A 24,032-nucleotide genomic window follows, 5' to 3' on the forward strand; every position below is an offset into this window, starting at 1 on the left:
TCAAAACCAAATCAATCCACTCTCGTGATAGAGATCCTCATAACCATACCACTTCCTAATCTCAACTCTCGTTGATGAAACATAGCAAAGTAGGCTTTAAGCAACAATCTACCAAAGTTAATAAGCAGTCTAAACATCCAATCTCTTGTCTTAGGCTAGAATAACAAATCTCTTGGAATTCGTAGATCATGCATCCATTTGAACGTCTTTGGGACACTGGATACCTAGGATCGAATTCCCACATTAGCCAGCGAAAATCGCATAGGGGCCAACAAATCCAGAAGGGATCTAACCTAATCTTAACCACTTGACTAACCTATAGATTACCCTAATCTAATCCATCCTCAAGAACCCTAATTACTACTCAAGCAAAATAATGAAGAACACAAACCCAAAAATTACTAAAATCATATCAAAATGTAGATCTAAATGATATGGGTCTAATTAATCTTAAGACCACTCTCTCAAATAAGAGATCGATTGTAGTACTTTAGGGTCGAATTCCACAAAGTTCTCAGATCACACAATAGACTAAGGTTTCGAATTAAGCTAAACAAATAGATTATAAAATAAAAGACAAGACAAGAAAGCAATAAAAGAGATTGAAGGTTCAGATGATTAAGACGTCTGGTTTAGGGAAATTCTCACGAGATATCAGAATAGTAGATCTAGCAGTAAATTAGAAATATTATCAAACCATTCTAGAACTCAAATCACTAATATAGAGGTACCGGTGGTGTTCCGCGAAACTTACTATGTTTTATAGTATTGATCCCAGCTCTCTTGTAAATCCCTAGAATTAAGCAAGCATTATAATCGGGTTTGATAAGTTCACCTAAGTAATCAACGCTAGCACGCATCTAATACTAGGCTCATCTAAGATAGTTCCAGATAATAGATACCTATGGTGGGTATACATATTATCCTAAAATAAAGTTCTAGTTAATTACTCTAAAACTAGCATTAAGAACAATCTAAGATGAAAAATTATAAATATATTATCCTAACAGGGTTTTCGATCTACTAATTCATCCAAATCCCTAATTAAGAATCCCTAAATCCAACAAGAGAACTACTCAGACATGATTATCAAAGAACAAAGCATGTATAAAGTAGAAATCAGAGTAAGAAACAAGAGAAGAATAGAATTAGAAAGATCTTCTCTAAAGGGAGTCTCCATAGGGTTTTGGCTCCCAAGAACAAAAGAGAAAAAGGAGAATAGCCTCTCCAAGCTTAGGTCTAAACAATGACCTTAAAAATATATATATAGTCTTAAAAAAGTGTTGGGCCTTCATTAAACATAGGAGAAAGTTCTGGGCTGAATTTGGAAATGTTCAAAACATCAATAAATTGCGTCTCGAAATTACCGTCAGGTATTGTTGTCGCTTGACACCAGGGGTTGTGTCGTTCCACACCTACGTGCATTTTCCTCTCCGGCTTGCTTCTGCAGCTTAAGTTGTCTATTTTGCTCTAGAATGCTCGATAATCTCCAAATGCATCCCAAACATGTAAAGACCTGAAAAAGACTAGAAAAGACTCTAGAAATAACAAATAGACTCTAAAACCTATACCTAAAACATAGCTAAAACGGTAAAAATAGGGATATATCAACTCCCCCAGACTTAGCCTTTGCTTGCCCTCAAGCAAAACCCAAAAGCCGAACCCGTGGAAGAGGTTTGAAAACAAAGGAGTCTCAACATTCTCTAGCTTATTGCCTTGATCATCCTAACCAAATCCATATGCCTAGCAGTTCTAATCAAATCCTAACCAACATGTACTTCTCTATAAGTTTACACAACATTCTAGATTCCATACCTAAGTTCCACAACTATATCCATCAGGCTTTCATTGTTGGGTCTCATCAAAGAAGCTAACGTTCAAGATCCTTCTAGACTCATTCTTGCACTATAAATCGACCATTCATTTATTTTTTCTTTGGTATTCTTTCTCTCCCCGAGACTTCTTATTTTTAGGGAGTAAACAAAGGGGAACTCGCATATTGAATTGACACCCTCGGCAATTTTCCAACCTTTGTAATTGATCATTCCTAATAATATATAATAATGGGGTCATAGGAAACATTCCTACCCCTATACACTATATGAAAATCCTGTCAATCTCTCATTTTCTTTTTATTTTTATAAGGGGAGAGGAACACATTCTTTTTATCACATTAGTCTCAATATCAGGTATGAACAATGAGTCAAGATCTATTAATACTAACATTTTGAAGAGGTAAAAGGAAGAGCAGTGAGATTAGCTCCAACCTTAGTGGTATTGTTGGAAACTATGATATCCTCAAGTCTGTTGGTTTGCCATCTAGATTTTCCAATATTCGGATTGAGTCGAACCTGCAGCATTAATCAACTAGACAATAATCTAAAGAATAGAGATCATAATTCATAACAAAATTTTGACTCAATAAAACGACTCATAAAGAAAAATAAAAATAAGAATAAGACTCAAAAAGAAAAACATAGTAAGTAACTGCCTCTCCCAGACTTAAACGTCATTGTCCTAAGTGGCATTCAAATCCGGAGTAAGCGAGAAAAATAAAAGAAAAACGAAAAATAAAAGAAAAAGAAAAAGAAACCATACTAGTGGGTTGCCTCCCACTAAGCGCTTGTTTATAGTCAATAGCTTGGTCTATCTAGGAAGAGAGGAGCATCGGGTGGGACTCAGGTATGGGTGGAATACTCTTTTTTCTTGCACAATCATCAAAAGAAAGAACAAGCGCCCGACGAGAAACTAATGGCTTGCTTAACCGGAAAACAGTTTTTGAAAATTTTAAAGTCTTATTGATGATATATGGAGGTTTAGGAGGAGGAGATGAGTACCTTTGGCGTTTAGGAGGTGTATTGAGTAGTAGAGGTGCATTACTTACAATCCGTCCTTGACTTGCAGCAGCGATTTCAGCCTTGAGATTCAATTCTGGTGCAGTTTGTTGTGGGTGTCGATCGACATTAGAAGGGGTATCGAAGCCACTCGTTTTCCAGCTCGACTAGCCTTAGTCTGTCTACTTGTCAATTCTACAATCTGTTCTGAGATAACCACTCTCTTCCTATAGTTCTTCTGTTTCTGTGGAGTCTTGTTCTGAATAATATCAGTTACATGTGTACAAATCATCATTACACCATGCTCATTATTCAAATCCATATTAACCATCCTCTTAACATAATTTCAGACCAAAGGAGAAGACTTCACAACATCTAGAAGTGGCATCTCTACAATAAGCTTACCCATCATAGCTTAGCATATAGCATCATCTAACTCATGTTTGGAGTTCCTAGGGCTCTTGGGAAAAGGAACCTTGGGTTTGGTTGCCTTTTCTGCAGCTGAAATCGGGTTTTGGAGAATTTGCAGGTCTGGACTAGGTTGGTGTCGAGCGACACCCAGTTGGTGTCGGTCGACACTGTCAGGTTCTGCAGTGTCTGCGTTACCTGGTGTCGATTGACACCCAACATTTTCAATCGACACTTGTGTCAGGTCTGCAAAAACTGCGTCATCATCCTCTTCCAAATTGACAATTTTCGCAGCAAAAATCCTTCTTTGAAGAACTGGATTTAGCTGTTTTCCACTCTTTAACTCAATAGCACTAACCTCCTCTATATTTGTAATCAATTGCTTGATCCGATTGTTCAATACTTGAATCTTCCCATTCACATCTTTGGATAAAGCATCAAGTTTGTGATCAATATCGGTTGTTTGCTTCACTTGACCTTTGAGAAACTATTCGAGCATTGACTCGATCGTCTTAGTGGTCTCGGGTGGAGGGTGGGCTTGGGTTGAAGAAGCATAAGTCTGAATGAAGCTTGTGGTTTTCTGAACCGGTTTCTGATGTGTAATTGTTGATTGTAGCTCATGTATTCCTGTTGATCCATCTTCTCTAAAGTGGCTAAACTGTCAACCTGTGCAGCATACTAAACCTGCATTTTCCTTGAAATGTCAATGCTTTTGGTACTAGTGCTGGAAGCCAAGTTGTCAATCAACATTGTTGCATCTTCTGGATATCTTGACTTGAAATTCCCATTACTAGCTGCATCCAAAGCCATCTGATAGTGCCAATCAACTCCTCTGAAGAAGATACCTAACAACTGAACCTCACTAAAACCATGATGCGGGCAATCTCACTAATATCCTCTAAATCTGATCCAAGCGGCTTTAAATGCTTCAGCTGCTTCTTGAGAGAAGGTAAAGATCTTCATTCTCAGCTTCTCGGATCTTGCATCATTATAAAAGTTGTTGAGAAAAGCGACATTTATTTCTTTCCAAGTTGTCAGAGATCCAGGCTTCAACTCCTTAAGCCAAGAAGATGCTTCCCCATCAAGAGAATATGGGAAGAGTTTGCAGGGAAGATAGTCATAAGAAACACCCTCGCCTTAATGCTTGAAACCAAGTTTTCAAACCGATCAATATGATCCATAGGTTGTTCTTGTGCTAAACCATGGAAAGGGTGCATACTCACAAGAGTATATAATGTAGGGTTTATCGAGAAATTGCTTCTTTCGAAAGTAGGTGGTCGGACTGCAGACCGATTGGAATAGAAGATATTCGGTCTGTTGTAGTCGCCAAGAGTCATCCGACGACCATCTGCTCTGATTTCTTCTTGGTGTCGAGCGACATCCAGCTGGTGTCGATCGACACCCTCGGCGATTTATGATATTAGGTTTTCCTGTTCATCTATTTTCTAACTCCTTAGTTGTATGCCTGACCAGCTCTGTAGCGTAACACTCCAGCAGCATCAGGTATCATTATCAGCATCTTGTAGTTGCGTTTGAATTCCTTAAACTCCTGAAACAGAAGAAAAAGAAGAAATAAAAACGCGTGAGTAACAAAAGAAAAAAAAAGCTTAGACTAAATTCTACACCTAATCTAATGGTAAATCGAAGAAAACTTCGGCAACAGCGCCAAATTTGATATGGGTCAAATTAATCCTAAGACCACACTCTCAAATAAGAGATCAATTGTAGTACTTTAGGATCGAATTCAACAAAGCTCTCAGATCACACGATAGACTAAGATTTCGAATTAAGCTAAACAAATAGATTATAAAATAAAAGACAAGACAAGAAAGCAATAAAAGAGATTGAAGGTTCAGATGATTAAGACGTTCGGGTTTAGGGAAATTCTCAGGAGATATCAGAATAGTAGATTTAGCAGTAAATTAGGAATATTATCGAACCATTCTAGAACTCAAATCACTAATATAGAGTAACCGATGGTGTTCCGCGAAACTCACTATGCTTAATAGTATTGATCCCAAGTCTCTTGTAAATCTCTAGAATTAAGCAAGCATTATAATCAGGTTTGATAAGTTCACCTAAGTAATCGACGCTAGCACGCATCTAAATACTAGGCTCATCTAAGATAGTTCCAGATAATAGATACCTATGGTGGGTATACCTATTATCCTAAAATCAAGTTCTAGTTAATAACTCTAAAACTAGCATTAAGAACAATCTAAGATGAAAAATTATAAATATATTATCCTAACAGGGTTTTCGATCTACTAATTCATCCAAATCCCTAATTAAGAATCCCTAAACCCAACAAGAGAACTACTCAGACATGATTATCAAAGAACAAAGCATGTATAAAGTAGAAATCAAAGTAAGAAACAAGAGAAGAATAGAATTCGAAAGATCTTCTCTAAAGGGAGTCTCCACAAGGTTTTGGCTCCCAAGAACAAAAGAGAAAAAGGAGAATAGCCTCTCCAAGCTTAGGTCTAAACAATGACCTTAAAACTATATATATAGTCTTAAAAACGTGTTGGACCTTCATTAAACATAGGAGAAAGTTCTAGGCCGAATTTAGAAATATTCAAAACATCAATAAGTTGCGTCTCGAAATTGTCGTCAGATTTTGGTGTCATTCGACACCTACGTGCATTTTCGTCTCCGGATTGCTTCTGGAGCTTAAGTTGTCTATTTTGTGATAAGTAGCCTACTTATATGCTGAAGTGTGGTTCAGTTCAATTCCCCTTAAACAATACTGTTATTGCAAGCAATCAAGATGTATACAAAAGCAACTAAGTCAAGCCATATTATAATGATGGTGGGTTTCTAGTAACAATCCTAAATCAGAATTCAGACAACAAAAATGAGAACTTTAAGAGCCCTACTCGATCATTGGGTCGAGTAGAACCAATATGTGACAAATTTAAGAACCAAAATGCAATGAAAGGTAACTAAGCAAGATAACACAAATAACCAGTAAATAAAAGTGCAATCAGGGGGTGAATACAAATAAATCTAAGAAGAATAGAAGTCCTAAGGATGGATTCATTGATAAGGGCAACTCTAGGGTTCATCAGGTGGCTAACATGCGAAAGGCAAATACCCTAGACGATAGATTCAAAACCAGATCAATCCACTCTCGTGACAGAGATCCTCATAACCACACCACTTCCTAATCTCAACTCTCGTTGATGAAACATAGCAAAGCAAGCTTTAAGCAACATTCTACCAAATTCAATAAGCAGTCTAAACATCCAATCTCTTGGGTTAGAATCTATAAATCTCTTGGAATTCGTAGATCAGGCATCCATTTGAACGTCTTTTGGATGGTGGATACCTAGGGTCGAATTCCCACATTAGCAGTGAAAACCGCATAGGGGCCAACGAATCGAGAAGGGATCTAACCTAATCTTAACCACTTGACTAACCTAGAGATTACCCTAATCTAATCCATCCTCAAGAACCCTAATCACTACTCAAGCAACATAATGAAGAACACAAACTGAGAAATTACTAAAATCATACCAAAATGTAGATCTAAACAAGATAAACAAATTTGCTCAAAGAACTAAATGCAAAAACGAAATAGATTAAGAGTAATTAAAGTTTCAAGATTCTAAAACACACAAAAAAACTACAAAATAAAAGCTTGGTCCTCTGGACAAATCCCAAAGTTACCTATTTATACTAAAATGTCGGAAACCCTAGATTCACTAGAAGAAAAAAGACTTGAGGCGGTTTGGATGGATGCTCGATCTTGGGGATTGAGTAAAGAGGGTGCTGCAAAGTCTGCGCCTTTGCCTCCATACTCCGAGTGATCAATTGGTCGAGTAGTTGCTTCTTCCTCTTTTATTCTTATGCTCAGCTGTCTGGTTGAGTCGGGAATGAGGAGGATCCGAAGATGCTTTGAACGATCAACAAGTCTTGTAGAGTTGGTTGCCCTTGCTCGAGTAAACTGGTCGAGTGGAGGATCGAGTAGGGGGTCTAGTAGAGTCTACTGCCTCCTCTGTAGCTGCCTGGATCGAGTAAACTGGTCGAGTAGAATGCTCGGCTGCTTCCCTCATGGTTTGATAGAGTAGAGGGTCGAGTAGATTCCTTGTAAGCTCCTTTTGCACCTGAAAACACACCAAAACTTGCAATATGTATGCAAGATGATCCTAAATGCCTAAGTGTGCAAAATAAGCTAAATGTGATGCAAAATGATATGAAACAATGAGTGATCACTAAGCTAAATGATGACAAATAAATAACTAAAATGACTAAAATACAGTGTTATCAACTCCCCCAAACTTATCTCTTGCTTGCCTTCAAGCAAACAAAAAACTTTAGTTGAAGGAGAGGTTTGAAGGTGGGGATTCAAAAACCTAAAAATGCATATAGAACGGGTGAGATCAATATCTAGCTAGCTAATTTTAGGTTGCAAGGTGATAGATCCTTACTTAAGAACTTTAGCCATACTCCTTACAATGCAACCTATTCAAGCATTCCAGCATTCACATCAACCAATTCCCTTTAACATTTGTTCAGCACGAACAGTGGATCAAGCAATGCAATGGTTATGAACTCATTTGGTTTCAGGCTTACGCTAAGAGACAAAAATGGTCCTTCTAATGAATTGGTCGAGTAACAGGGGACTTTCAGAGAAAAGATTGAGCTTTAGCAGAATGCTAAAGGTAAGAGCTAACGGACACATACAAGAACAGACTCCCATCTACCCAATGATATATAGTATGATAGCACAGAAGATGATCCAGTCCCTTAGATGTCCTAACTCTACCCTTCTTCTCATTCTTTCTCTCTTTTGGTTCAAGTTCTTAGGGGTGTTTCTTTAAAACGATTCAAGAGTCTAACGGGTTTGGTTTTAAAATTGGTAAACTTAAGGCTTTTCTTCTAAACTTATAGCATAGAGGGCATTTTACCCTTTTCTTTGAATTACAATGCCTAACTCTCTTTGAGTTCTAGACCCTTTACTAGACTAACACTTTCTTTTGTATCCCCCTTAAGAACTTTAAACTCTTACCCTTTTTTCTTTTCTTTTCATTCCCATTCTCTTTCTCCTTCATCCCATACATAATCTCAATCCCAAATACAAGTCTCCACTTAATCCTAACTAACCTAAAAAGAGTAGGCCAAGTCTACATGAAAAACTGCTCTTGTCGGCTCATACCTAACACGTTATACCAATCTCAATCTGAAAAAGAAGTCACAATCACACACAAAATGATCTTTGGGTTTAAATAAGGTTAAGTTCAGGGTATGGGAAACTGCTCTAAAGATGAGAGTCAGCTACTTGGATTAACAAAGGGTGGTGAAGTGAATAAGATAATCCAAGTATGTATATGGTAGCCATGAGTTCACAAACAATGCATTAACATGATAATTGCAAATTCAGTTCAGGTTCTAATAGATAGGGAATGGCACCAGATTAGCGAGTTTCGAATCAAAGCAATATAGTAAAGTTGTAAATTCAAAGCAGGGTGCGGTCTTACTTCAAGGAAACAATCGGTTACGCAACAGAGAACTAACAACCTGGGCATTGAACTTACTTCATTTAATTTACATGCTCTACAGTTTGAAATCATTATTATCCCCTATGCAAATGAGCAATCCTAAATACAAACACTCTATATACAATCCTAAAATGAATTGCAATCTACATGATACTCTGTTTTTGTGAAATCATTTTAAGAAAAATTTGAAATAGGTAAAGAGAACACAATGTCAAACACGTCTTGAACACTCCCCCAAACTAAAATAAACAGTCCCTTGTGTAATAAAAATCTGAACGAAAATTCAAGACCAAAACAAACAACAAACAAAGAAAATAAAACTGCTATGGTATGTACAATGGTGGTGGTGGTGTTACCTCAGTGATCAGGTGAAGTTGACGGATACGAAATCGTCCGTACTCTCTTGAGTATAAGCAGGGACTGATGTTGAGGCGGGAAGGTTTTGAGTATTAGGGTTTCAGAATATTTCGCTATAAGTAGCATGTATTTTACATTTTCAAGGACAAGTTTTATTTCCGCAAACAGTTTGAGTTCTTGACATTTTGTAATCCGGATTTCTCTTAATCTATTCAGTATTCGCTTTTTGTTTTTTTTACTAAGTGGTTCATCTTGTTATCATCTTGCTATTACTCTGTTGCTATGATGTTTTCATTCATGTCATCGTTTATGTTTTCTACAATGATGTCTGAGTAGTGACTAGGTTCTTGAGGATGGGTTAGAGTAGTTTAGAATCCTCAGTATGCTAGGTGGTTGAGTTTGATTTATAGATCTCTTCTAGATTAGTTGTTCTTAATGCCTATTGCTTTCTGATCAACTGGAATTTGAGCCCAGACATTTCCACGCCCAAAAGGTTTTTCGATGAAATGTCTGAACACCTAATTCCAGAGATTCGTGGTTTTGTACCAAGGTATTGGTTACAAGGAGCATTTTGGCTTTAACTTGTTGATTCGTAATGCATGTTAGGTTAGCTCTCGTCAATGGTGATCGAGTCTGGGACTGCTTTAACTTGAGGGTCTCTGTTGCGGTGGCACTTAGATTTGGTTATCGAACTTGTTGTCTAGGGATAACTTATTGAGCATGTCAATCACATGTAAATTGAAGAAACAAAACTACTCAATTACCCCATCCTCGGGAATTTCTCATATGATTGATTTCTTTGTTTACTCTGCTATTGTTACTACATCTTGCTGCCTGTTGTTTAGCATTTGCTTTTTTGCATGTTATCACTCTGATACTCGACCACCCAGTTGTCTGGCATTAGACTGTGCAGTCGAGTATTCCTGTTACATTTTCTGTCTGTTACTCGACCTGTCACTCGACCACACTCAGTGCTTGGCAACGAGCTGTGTTTGTCGAGTGTTTTTACTATTCTGCTTGAATATCTGTTTCCTGCATGTTCACTTAGGACTGCTAGAAACCCCAAAACCTGCTATTGAAGAACGACCATTACCGCAAAGCTTTTCACACCAAAGAGACGTGGATGCAAATTCACACCGCAAGGCCATTGATGGAGAATTACAACGGAATTTGGTTCAAGCACTCGACGCCTAAGTATTCATTCATTACATGGCTAGTTCAAATAAACAGAGTAGCTGCGGGTGACAAGCTGATCAAATGAAACCCCAAGCTACGCCAAGCTGTATTCTCTATTAGCACACCTTGGAGACAAGAGATCATTTACATGGCTAGTTTACATGTCCTTATACACTACAGGTCTGGACGAAGCTCGCAAAAGGAATGGCCCTACAAACAATGGTGTTGGAAATGCACCACGGGATCACCGTCAAGGGAAAGGAATTGCACCTCCTTCTATCCAGAACAACAACTTCGAGATTAAGAGTGGTCTCATCTCGATGATTCAGGGGAACAAGTTCTACGGTCTACCTATGGAAGATCCACTCGACCACTTGGATGAATTGGATAGACTCTACAACCTAACAAAAATCAACGGTGTCAGTGAAGACGGATTCAAGTTTCGGTTGTTTTTATTCTCCTTGGGCGATAAAGCACACATCTGGGAGAAGAATCTGCCCCATGACTCAATCACCACCTGGGATGATTGCAAGAAGGCCTTTCTAGCAAAGTTCTTCTCCAACGCCAGAACTGCAAAACTCAAAAATGAGATCTCTGGTTTTTAACAGAAGACTGGTGAAAGCTTCTATGAAGCATAGGAACGTTTCAAGGGTTACATCAACCAATGCCCTCATCATGGCTTTAATAAAGCCTCTCTGCTCAGCACTTTATAGAGAGGTGTTCTACCACGCATAAGAATGCTTCTGGATACCGCTAGCAATGGAAATTTTCAGAATAAAGATGTTGAAGAAGGCTAGGAATTGGTTGAGCACCTAGCTCAGTCAGATGGAAATTACAACGAGGACTGCGACAGGACCATCAGAGGCATAGCTGACTCGGATGACAAACACAAGAAGGAGATCAAGGCGCTGAATGACAAGCTGGACATGATTCTTCTTAGCCAAAGAAGCATGTGCACTTCCTTGTTGTTGACGAGCAGTATCAAGTCCAAGATGGGGAGGGGAACCAGTTAGAAGAAGTTAGGTACATAAACAATCAAGGTGGCTACAAAGGGTACAGTAACTTCAAGACTAACAACCCCAACCTCTCTTACCGCAACACCAAAGTTGCAAATCCTCAGGATCAAGTGTATCCTCCACAGCAACAACAAGGTCAGAACAAACTTTTTGGTCCCTACAATCAAGGTTTTGTTCCAAAACAGCAATTTCAAGAGAACTACCAGAAGCAACCACCACCTGGGTTTGCACCTCGGCAACACCACGGTCCTGCTTCTCCAAACGCTGATATGAAACAAATGCTACAACAGCTGCTCCAAGGACAAGCATATGGCTCCATGGAGATTGCTAAGAAGATATCTCAGTTACACAATAAGCTGGATTGTAGCTACAATGATCTAAATGTCAAGGTGGAGACACTGAATTCTAAAGTCATATACTTGGAGGGAAATTCTGCATCTACTTCCGCTCAGAAATAGACAAGCCAACTTTCAGGAAAAGCAATTCAGAATCCAAAAGAATATGCTCATGCTATCACCCTGTGCAGTGGAAAAGCACTTCCAACCTGAGAGGAACCTATGACAGTCACTGAGGACAGTGTAGATCAAGATGGGGAGGATTTCAGTCTTTATAAAGATCAACCTGACAAACAACTCGAGCAGTCACTCGACCGACCACTCGAGCAGCCACTAGCCCATGTTACTCGACCACCATTCCCAGTAACATCACCAACTGCTCTGAAACCAGTTGCTGTCAGAAACAAAGAAAAGGTGTTCCTCCTCCTTACAAACCCTAACTTCCATTTCCTGGCTGTCACAAGAAAGCATTGGCAGATAAAAATAGAGCTATGTTTGCCAAGAACATCAAGAAAGTTGAGTTGCGGATACCTCTCGTTGACGCTCTAGCACTAATCCCGGATTCCCACAAGTTTCTGAAAGACTTTATCGTAGAGAGAATTCAAGACGTGCAAGGGGTGGTAGTATTGAGTCACGAATGCAGTGCTATTATACAGAAGAAGATCATTCCCAAGAAGCTTAGTGATCCTGGCTCATTCACTCTACCATACTCTTTAGGTCAATTGGCTTTCAACAGATGTCTATGTGATTTAGGAGCATCAGTCAGCCTCATGCCACTATCTGTTGCCAAGATATTGGAGTTCACTCAATACAAATCCTGCAACATATCTCTTATCCTAGCTAACAGATCAGTAAGGATCTCTCATGGTTTACTCGAAAACCTGCTAATCAGGATTGGAGCTATAAAGATACCCACTGACTTTGTAGTCCTAGAGATGGATGAATACCCCAAAGACCCTTTGATTTTGGGAAGACCTTTCTTAGCAACTGCAAGAGCTATGATTGATGTCAAGAAAGGGAAGATCGATCTAAACCCTGACAAAGATTTTAGGATGACCTTTTTCGTCAAAGATGCAATGAAGAAGCCTACTATAGAAGGAAAACTCTTTTGGATCGAAGAGATGGATCAGTTAGCTAATGAGTTACTGGAAGAGCTTGTAGAAGAAGATCCCCTTAATAGCCCTTTGACCAAGAATGGAGAAGATGGGTTTCTGCATTTGGAGACTTTGGGTTACCAGAAGCTGTTAGACACACAAAAAGCGATGGAAGATTCAGAACCCTTTAAGGAATTGAAGGGGGAGCAACAGAGGCAATGGAAATGAGTGAAGAAGGGTCAACACAAGTTCAACCTGCTCACTCGAAGACATACTCGACCAATCACTTCCTAAATTTCTGAGGTACGCATTCCTTGGTTCAAACTCTACTTACCTTGTGATCATTAATGCTGAGTTAAATGATGAAGAAGTGAACCTGCTATTGTCTGAACTTAGAAAGTATAGGAGAGCAATTGGTTATTCATTATCTGACATTAAGGAAATTTCACCTAGTTTATGCAATCATAGGACCCATCTAGAAAACGAATCCTATTCTAGCATTGAATCACAGTGGAGGTTAAATCCTAACTCAAAAGAAGTAGTGAAAAAAGAAATTTTGAAACTGCTTGATGCTGGATTCATTTACCCTATTTCTGATAGTACTTGGGTTTCTCCAGTGCATTGCATCCCTAAAAAGCGCAGAATGACTGTTGTTAAAAATGAAAAGGATGAATTGATCCCAACTAGAACTATAACTGGGCATAGAATGTGTATTGATTATAGAAAGCTAAATGATGCATCTAGGAAAGATCATTTTCCTCTACCATTCATTAATCAAATGCTTGAACGCTTAGCTAATCACCCATACTACTGCTTTCTTGATGGATATAGTGGTTTCTTTCAAATATCAATTCACCCTAATGATCAAGAGAAAACCACTTTCACATGTCCTTATGGAACTTTTGCTTATAAAAGAATGTCATTTGGTTTATGCAATGCCCCTGCAATATTTCAGAGGTGTATAACCTCTATATTTTTTTATTTAATCGAGGAGATGGTGGAGGTCTTCATGGATGATTTTTCAGTCTATGGCCCCTCTTTCTCCTCATGCTTGTTGAATCTTGGCAAGGTATTGACCAGGTGCGAAAAGACTAATCTTGTTCTCAATTGGGAAAAGTGTCATTTCATGGTGAAGGAAGGCATAGTATTGGGTCACAAGATATTAGAGAAGGGTATAGAGGTTGACATGGGAAAAATTAAAGTGATGATGCAGTTGCCATCACCAAAACCTGTCAAAGACATCAGAAGTTTCCTTGGTCATGCTGGGTTCTCCAGGAGATTTATTAAGGACTTCTCCAAGATAACCAAGCCGTTAACCAGACTATTGTGTAAGGAGACCGTGTTCAAATTCGATGAGGACTGCCTCAAATCCTTTCACACCATCAAGGAAGCTTTTGTATCTGCTCCTATTGTTCGAGCTCCTAATTGGGACTATCTGTAACACCCCCGAGACGCTCTATGACCGGACAAGTAACGGGCGCCTCGAAAACGCCACATTGAGATTGATCATCAATATCCAACCGAGGTTCGGGAACCCATCCCAACCCTTGGCTGGTGTATTGACGACCACTCTCCCACTTAAACATCGTTTAGGCTTGCCAACCCTCGTGATATTTAAATGTTGTGCCGACTCGGACTAAGTCATTATCAGTCCACTACAGGAAATGTGGGTATTAATAGCGGGCGTTAAACGCTATTAGTTTTATATAATAGTGTTTCCTTAACCGCTCTGAGATCGCCTGTTATCGTAGGTCGGACACATTTAATAGCGGATTCTTGTTGTGCTATAGTTATTTATATAACGATAGCGCTTTCTGTTCTGCAATTGTTAATATTCTTAATAACATGATTCAAATGTTATTAAAACTCATTAATTTGATTTTGACCTATATCAAAGATAGCAAATGTTTCGTGTTATTAGTTTGTTTTTAAATTATTCAAAATTTATTTATTAAAAATTATTACAAATCATTTTTATTTATAATATATTTTTTATTTCAATCAATTAAATGTTAAAAAAAAATTAAAATTAATATTTAAATGTTTAGAAAACCATAACAAATTTCATTGTTTACAAAAACCACAAAAACCTATACATCAATCTACTACTAACAAGCCTTCATAATCATTCCTAACATAAACACTATCATCATCAATAGCTTCATCATCTAATTCATCGACTTCTTGGACAGGCAAAGGTGCACCACCTAAATCCTCTTCTGTTTCCAACTCATGATAGCCTCTAGGTGGTGCTCTCATAACAACATACCAATTTGAATCATCATCTTCCCTAGAATAGAAAACATGTTTTGCTTGAGAAGGTAGAATGAATGGATCTTTCAAATAGGCTGTTTGGTTCATATGAAGGTTAACAAGGGTGAAACCATCTTCCTCCTTCACACCATTCCCTGTGTTGGCCCAATTGCATCTGAACAGCGGCACTTTGAACATGTGATAGTCCATAAGTAAAATCTCCTTTATCACTCCATAATATGTAAGCATATCAGCGACTTGTCTCATATCTCGAGCACTTGATCTACACATGCTAAATGCTTCATAAGTTACTCCACTGTTTTGTGTCTTCCGCTTAATAGCATCTATATGAAACCGTTGCCCATTAACAATAAATCCTTTATGTGCTAAGGCAACATTTCTTGGTCCAAATGCCAACCACCTTGTCTCCTTAGAATGATTTGTTGAGTCTGAATTAATCTGCCACAGTAAATTCAGAACTTGATCATGAAGCTGAAGTACTAAAATATCATGAAGCTAAGCAATAAGCTAACCAGTCATTAAGCAAAACATGATCATGAAGCTAACAATCTGTGCCACACGGAAACCAGTCATCAAGCTAAGCAATAAGCTAATAATCTGTGCTAAAACTAGTCATCAAGCTTCAAGATAAGCTAACCAGTCATCAAGCAAAACATTATCATGAAACTAACAATCTGTGCCTAGAAAAAGTGTCATCAAGCTAAGCAATAAGCTAAACCGTCATTAACCAAAACATGATCATGAAGCTAACAATCTGTTCCACAAAAACCAGTCATCAAGCTAAGCAATAAGCTAACAATCTGTGCTAAGAAAACCAGTCATCAAACATCAAGATAAGCTAACCAGTCATCAAGCAAAACATTAGCATGAAGCTAACAAGCTAATAAGTCAATATAATTTAACAAGTTGTATAACAAATAATCAAGAAGACAAGCTGCATCTGGAAACCTTTATTTTAAGCCATTGTGCAAACTGCTCAGTATGGTTTTTCCATAAAAATGTTTTATTTTTTGCACATCGAGCATCATTAGCTTGTAATTCTTCCAAATGCATCCTAATTTTACATTAGATAACAGTTCTCAGAAAGAAATTATACTAAAAATTAGTAGATCAAACATAAAGGGTAACCTCTTACTCGACATAAGGATCCAAAGATGCCATGTTCATTAGCACATAACGATGTGCAGTGTCTCTTTCTTTATCTGATAGGGTAACTTCTACACCCTTCTAAAGAGGTCGACCTTCAATCACGCTTCTATCAGCCTCAATATCTTCATTGCGATTAACTGTTTCTTGAACTGGTACTGAGTCTTTAAGGAACTCTAAACAAAATACAACGCATTCTCCAGCTAAATACCCCTCAGCCATACATGCTTCTGGCCTTGCATGATTCTTAACAAACGCCTTTAGTGTTTTCATGTACCTATATCTCAGTCAAGAAATGAATATTAGTTGAAAATCATTGCAGGAAATACATATATTGAACCAAATGAGTACATCAAACCTTTCGAAGGGATACATCCGGCGAAAGTGTACTGGTCCTCCCAAACGTGCCTCTTTTGATAGATGTATTGGAAGGTGGAACATGATATCAAAATGGGATGGAGGGAAGAAGCGCTCAAGTTGACACATTGTTTCCACAAACTCTGTCTCCATTATCAAAAGTTTCTCCGGGTCGATGATGCGCTGACACAACCTGTTGAAGTAACTGCATAATCTATTTATGGCAATCCTAGGACCCTTATGTAACAAGCCTCTTAATGCAGCCGGTAACAAATTCTGTACTAGGACATGATGATCATGCGATTTTAAACTACCTATATTTGGAGGATTAACTAAAACACTATTCGCAATATTACCACAATAACCATCAGGACCTCTAAACTTAGATAACCTTTTGTAGAAAATAGTCTTCTCTTTCTTGGATAACCAATAGGCTGCTGGAGGTAAGTATGTTTTCTTTCCCCTGACCTCTGTGTGCAAGTTATTTCTGATTCCAATATCTTCTAAGTCTTTTCTTGCTTTCAAACCATCTTTAGACTTAGCACTTTGCATCAAGATAGACAATATAGCATCCGACACATTTTTTTCTACGTGCATAACATCAATATTATGACGAACAGGCAAATCCTAACAAGAGAAATAAGAAACTGTTAGGCCTATTCAGATCCACAATAACAGAATATCATTCAATTACAAATTTTCTTTACCTTCTAGTAAGGTAGTTCAAAGAATATTGATCTCTTCTTCCACCGCCATAGATCATTTGATTCTTCACACTCTTCTTCTTGAACCACCTCATCATCTTCCACCTCAATTCTTTTTCTTTTATTTTCCTTATCTAGAGGTTTTCCAAAATCATTTCTAAAAGCTTGTAGTGTCTCATATATTTCAGCGCCAGTTTGTATCCTATTGGCATTCCCTTCCTCAACAGTGTTATCAAACCAAGCTTTTCTATATCTGTAACGATGGCCAGGCGGTAGTCTCTTTCTATTCCCCATATAGACAAACTTACGGCTAAACTTAAGCCATCTGGAAGGTGTATCTTTTTTCCACATACATTGCAAGCTTGTTTCCCCTTCACTTTACATCGAGACAATGTTCCTAGGGCTGGATAGTCACTAATACTCCATAGCAGCATGGCTCTAAGTGTGAAATTCTCCTTCGCAAATGAGTCATATACTTCAATACCCACAAATCTTTTAAATCGTCTATCAGTGGTGCCAAGTAAACATCTATGTTATTACCAGGAGCTGTTGGACCAGGGATCAGCAAAGACAACATTATATTCTCAGCCTTCATACACATAGTCGGAGCCGTGTTATATTTCACCAACAATACTGGCCATGTGTGCTGTGATTGGTGTTTTGCATGGAGAAAGGGTTCAACCCATCTGTTGAAATTCCAAGTCGAAGATTCCTTGGTTCAGCAGCAAAGTCTGGCCATTTATCATTCACTTGTGCCCAAGATATAGAATCAACGGGGTGTCTCATTATACCATCTTCAGTGCCATTTATATAGTGCCAACGTAAATCTTCAACCATCTTTTTTGATCTAAACATTCTCCTAAATCTGTCCTTGATTGGAAAATATCTAAGGACCTTGGCTGGAATCCCAACCTTTATCTCATTACTGTGCTTATCCATTTCCCATCTTGAAACTTTGCATCTTGGACAGCTATCTAACTTCTCAAACTCCTTCCTATATAGCATGCAATCATTCTTGCAAGCATAGATATTTTCATATTCGAAACCAAATATCTTCAGGATTCTTTTGATTGCAGCTAAACTCTTCGGAAGTACATTGTCTTCAGGTAGCATGTCTTGAATTAAATCCAACAGCTGATCAAAGTAGTTCTTCGACACACCACTTTTAACCTTGAATCTGTAAAGTCCCATAATTGCTGAAACCTTTGTGTATTTGATACAATCAGAGTACAATGGAGTTTCAACTTCTCTTAACTTCTGCCTAAACTCAGTTTCCTCTACTGCTTCATCGTCGTTTCCCTGATCATCATTCGTCTGATTTGGTTCACCTTCACCCATAGAGAATGCTGTCTTAAACAAGTCAAATGCCTCTGTTTCATATTGAGGACCACCGTCTTCTGTAGATGCTCTTTTTTCACCATGAGTACTCCAACAAGAAGTGTTATACTTCTTATCCATACCCCTTATCACTAGATGCTCAACAATTTCTTTGATAGACTGATGGCATAAATTGCGACAATCTCTACACGGGCATAGCATTTCAGACAGATTGCCCAATCTTCTTGCTGATGAATTGGCGAAGTTTGTTGCTCCTTCTAAGTACTCAAAACTATTCCTACGTTGTAAATTTGAAAAGAACTTAGCTAGATTTCTTTCAATCGGTTAATAAGCTCAGAAAGAATTTAGTGTATACCTTGGCAGCGAAATCCACATCTTATCCATTTGGTTACGATGGAGATGGATCCGTTCTGAAATTGCTGAACCCTAAAACATCTGAATGAACCCTAAAGCGACTTGGAGAGATTTTGGTAAACCCTAAACACGAGTTGTGTGTGTTCTGATTTTTTCGTTTCACCGCGAAATCAGACACTAAAGAATGAACGGCTCAGATCAAAAGAAGTGAAACGAATCGAACGATGTAGATTGCAATCTCGGAGGTTAGTCACCATTGGCTAATAACACGAACGGCTCAGATCAAAACTAGAGTGACAGATCAACGGTCTACATTAATCACGTCTACAATAAGAAAGGACGGCTGAGATCAAAGTTGGCGATACATATCTAACGGTGTGGATTGCAATCTCGGAGGTTAGTCACTATTGGCTAATAACAAGAACGGCTCAGATCAAAGTTAGCGAGACAGATCAACGGTCTAGGATTCGTCCCCCAATCTAGGAGGTTACTTTTCATTGGCAAAGAATAATTTTTTTGTTTCAAATCCAAAATTAGCATATACAATTTTTTTATTAATCAAAAAATATAAATTATTTTTTAAATAATTTCAATATAATAATTTCAATTTTTAAAATATATTTCTTATAAATATAAAATTTTAAAATTAAGAACAATTAATATAAGATAGTATTCCAACTATCTAAGTTATATGTTCATAAACACTAAGGCTTAGTTTAAGGTTTAGGGTTTAAACTTTGGGATTTATGTTTTGCACTTTAGGATTTAGAAGTTTTACTTCAATGTTTGAGATTAAGATTTTTAACTTTAGGATTTAATTAGAGTTTTCACTTTAGGGTATAGGGTAACTTTAGGGTTTAGGGTAAATTTGGGGTTTAGGCGTTTTAACATTGGGGTTTAGTGTTTTAATTTGGGGTTTAAAGTTCAAATTTGGGGTTTAAAGTTCAACTTTTAATTAGTGTTCAAATTTGGGGTTTAGAGTTTAAATTTGGTGTTTAAAAACACAATCCAAAATATTACACAATCTGGTTTACCAATACCATAATATTACACAATCTTATAATACAATATCGGTTTTTGGTACAAAAACACAAACTGAACCTATTACACAGTCTAAGTTTCACACGAACTTTATTTTATCATTTGGCCATGCTACAACTGAACCTATTGCATCAGAAATGTATTCGATCTCTGGATTTGGCCTCCAGACCATTGCATTACCAATCTTAGCCACTTCAACCCAGACTTTGCTTGCATTAGGACCTAGGGGTACATTATGGCAAGCATCGTTCGGGTCTGTTGAAAGTACTCTTCCTTCAGCTACCTTATGTCCAGAATTGCTGCAATCTAAAAGAAAACACTTCTGCTTTGGACTTTTTGTGGAACTGTTGCTGCCTGAACTCTACAACTCAAAGCCAATAATAAAAGCAAGTTCCAACATCAATGAAAGTTCCAACATCAACCAGCAGACAAACAAATGAATTAACAAGGTTACAATAACAAACCTGGACTTTAGGTAGTGCTGCATCTGTAGTGGTGGCAGCCGTGACGTCAATCTTTAGGACTGGCCATGCGATTTTCTCGTTAATTGCATCACCCATTAAACAAATATCAGTAGTTGGCCTCCACAAATGAGCATTACCATTGAACACCTTCACAACTTGAATACTAACAGCACTTGGTTCTAGAGGTATATTGTTAACCTTCTCTTTGGAGTTAGATGAGCACACAACACCTTCAGCAATAACCTCATCGTCTTCATTAGTCCAATCATATATTTTGAATCTTCGAGTTTCACCTTCCTTGGTTTGCTAAAATGTAAGAAGCTAATGATTAGAGATATATCATGGACCCTTATACAAAAGCACTTTAAGAAGCGGTTGGACCCTTATACAAATGTAAGAAGCTAATGATTGGGAAACTTGACCATGGATACATCTTCAGAAGCGGCTGGACCCTTATACAAAAGCACTTTGTCTATTGGCCAAGGTATTTTGCATCCCACAGCTTCTTCAAGATATAACACATCTGTTGTAGGCCTCCACAGAGAAGCTTCTAAGCTTAGTGCAGACTTAACAAGGACAACCATTGCATTAGGACCAATTGGTATACGACCAATTTTGTACATCGGTTCAGCAGAACACAATTCTCCTTCACCTACAACTACATCTCCTGAATGAATCCAATCTAATATTTGTACTCTAACTCCTTCTTTGAATCCACCAAAACTCTCAGATGTTTCAGTATCATTGTAACTTTTCTGAGATAAGGAACAAGAATTATTAAAACCAATCCAATTAACCATTCCAGATGTTTCAGTATCATCATTCCCTTTAACTGAGATAAGGAACAAGGACAGTTTACCTTTTTTCCAGCTAAGTCTCGGACCATTCCCTTTAACTCCTGAATCTCACTTTGCATTTCTGCCATCTTTGCGTCTCTAGCTTGCAGAAATGCTAACTTAGTAGCCGTAATCCCTCTACCAAACCCCCTTACTCGTCCAGGTTTGTCTTTTCCCAAAATCTTGCTCACAGCATCTTCCCTTATGTTTTCACAAGCTGATGTAGAGTCCATTTGACTATCAAGTGAATGTATTTGTTCCTGATCATACAAACATTTAAACCAAAAAAAACTAATTTATCATAATCCATTACTTATACACAGGCCATAACAAGTTCCAGAATTCTCACCATAGTCTCAGCAAATTGAGGCTTCACAGGTCTACCATCAGCATGAGTGTGTCCCGCAATCCATACCTTACTCCTAGTCACCTTACTTGGGTCTGTACTCTTTTTTTTTCTATATAAAGTACATATATATCTTAGTACCAATTTGTTCTAACAAGAATACAATATATATAGATATTTGACAACTATTATTACCATATCATGAGCTAAACAAAGCATTCCTTTACGGCTGGTGGTGTGAGGAATCTGATTTTGTCTCATCTTCCTGTATTTGTTACTTATTTCCTACATGATAAATATCAACACATTAAATCTATCAGCCATGACATATAAACAAGAAAGTTGTTAGTTGTAGATAACTAACCGTGAAAGCTGCGTTAGTCTTGCTCCTAACCCAAGAGTTCCACACTTGAATGGATGGGATGTTGCTGGGTTTTAAATCTATTCTCTCAGCAATAGTCTTCGCAGCACGTACTTCTGAAACTAGCCTTGACTTCCAAGCCCTCCAGATATTTCCAATTTGCTTAAAAATAACAACTCTCTACCATTCTTCTTGCAAGTTAAACCTCCCCTACATCACATACAACAATCAAAAGTCACACCTGTTTCATTTATGTTCAACCAAATTTTTTTTCCATATAAATATATACATGAATTTCTTCCCACATTGCTTGTTTAGCCACTGCATCAATTTTCCTCCAATCAGCTAGTGTAACCGGAACGTGTTCCCTCACAAGGACACAAAGAAAAGATGATAATGTTATTGAACCAGGTCCAACATGATCACCAAAGTCAGTGAAAGTAACTGAAACCTTTTCATTAGGATTTTCATCCACTTTACGCATCTTTGTTGGTCCTCTCTTCTTTCTTTCTTTCACTCTTTCCTCCGCTACTTTACTTCCTTCACCATCTTCTTCCATATTGGCAGCTTCTTCCATATTGGCAGCTTCTTCCATATTGGCAGCTTCTTCCATATTGGCAGCTTCTTCATTCTCCTGCTGTTCTTGTCCAGTCAAACAAGCTTCTCCTTCTATCTCAGAATCTTCTTTCTCATCTTCAGACATTTGCTTTCTCAGTCTGATCAGCCTCCGGTACTGTTACATCTTTGTCATTACCCTTCTCTTCTTCCACAACATCCGGTGTAACATCTTCTACCTCATCATCTTGCGGTGTCACATCTTCTACCTCATCATCTACAGGTGTAACATCTTCTACCTCATCATCTCGAGCAGCCATTTTCTTGCTTCTTCTTGTAGCCACTTTCTTTGCTTTTCTTTTCTTATTCACCTTTAATGTTGTTGCAGGAGCAACTTGTGGTGTTATATCTTCTACCTCCAAGCCTTGGTTACGTCTACTACGACGAGAACCAACTTTACCTCCACCTCTTGTCTTCACCATTTCTGAAACTGATAAATGAAGAACAGTTTCAACCGAAACCCAAAAATCATAATCGAAACCCAAAAAAACATAATCCAAACAAGACATGCATGTTCTCCGAAACTAAGAATCAAAACTAACAAATCAAAATTGATACCCAAAATCACAAACTTCCGCATCCATGTTCACACAAGCCAAGAATCGGAACCACAAATCAAAATTGTTTTCCATTCCAAAGAACAAAGAAGCTATGATTGAATGAGAACATACCTATTGAAGATTGTAGGGAGATTGTGATAAATCGAGTTGAGAGACTGAGAAATCGAATTCAGAGACTGATAAATCGAGTGAAATAAAGTGCGAATTAGATGGAGAGACAGAGAAAGCGAGTGAGATTGAGAGAAATCGAGTGAGAGTTGCAGATTTTGTGCTCAATAACTCAAGAAATTCGAATGATACCTCAAGAGAGAAAATGAGAGATCGAGAATGAAAAGTTGATTTTTTAGATCCAACAAAAATGAGAAAGTTATTTTTTAGGATTTTGTTTATTTTGCCTTAGCCAAAATTTCACTTTTTCCTCATACAATTTTCAATAGCGGGATACTAAAGATTAGAACCACAAAATTGCCCCGCGTCAATTTCATTATCCCGCTTTAATAATTTATAGCGTTTACAATATACAAAACGCTATCTTTAAAACACGATTAAGTCAATTATAGCACATAGATAAAAAAAAACGCTATCTTATTATGCTATCAATACCCACATTTCCTGTAGTGGTCATTACTCGCAATTTGTACAAGAAAACCTGATTGATTTCATAAGTATAAATATTACACAACATGTTACCAAACATTTATAAGTTTCATGGCCAGGGCCTAGTGCCAAAAGCACGATACATATTAGAAACATACTTGTTTTACAAAAGGCACAAAACTACTGGGTTTCCTAATGTCCACCACGCCCTCTATTTCCCACTACGGGTTTCCTGCAAAACAAGTAGAATCATGAGTAATCTAAGATTACTCAGTGAGCTTGGGATTCCCTGCAACAGACATTTGTTTACCCCAA

General features: G+C 37.9%; 5 pseudogenes across 5 annotated transcripts; 1 reads left to right on the top strand and 4 right to left on the bottom strand.

The window, feature by feature from the left end:
- Window positions 1–2,612: 2,612 nt before the first annotated feature.
- On the bottom strand, window positions 2,613–4,645 carry AT3G33139 (annotated as a pseudogene; the record flags this gene model as incomplete). Its single annotated transcript has 1 exon — window positions 2,613–4,645.
- Window positions 4,646–10,440: 5,795 nt separating this feature from the next.
- Window positions 10,441–14,161, top strand: AT3G33142 (annotated as a pseudogene; the record flags this gene model as incomplete). Its single annotated transcript has 1 exon — window positions 10,441–14,161.
- A 660-nt stretch (window positions 14,162–14,821) lies between these two features.
- AT3G33145 lies at window positions 14,822–15,439 on the bottom strand (annotated as a pseudogene; the record flags this gene model as incomplete). The annotated part of the gene is made up of 1 exon: window positions 14,822–15,439.
- A 657-nt stretch (window positions 15,440–16,096) lies between these two features.
- On the bottom strand, window positions 16,097–18,820 carry AT3G33148 (annotated as a pseudogene; the record flags this gene model as incomplete). The annotated part of the gene is made up of 1 exon: window positions 16,097–18,820.
- Window positions 18,821–19,999: 1,179 nt separating this feature from the next.
- Window positions 20,000–23,084, bottom strand: AT3G33151 (annotated as a pseudogene; the record flags this gene model as incomplete). The annotated part of the gene is made up of 1 exon: window positions 20,000–23,084.
- Window positions 23,085–24,032: the final 948 nt, after the last annotated feature.

The sequence above is a fragment of the Arabidopsis thaliana genome, chromosome 3 (assembly GCF_000001735.4).
Source record: "Arabidopsis thaliana chromosome 3, partial sequence".
NCBI classification, from domain to species: domain Eukaryota; kingdom Viridiplantae; phylum Streptophyta; class Magnoliopsida; order Brassicales; family Brassicaceae; genus Arabidopsis; species Arabidopsis thaliana.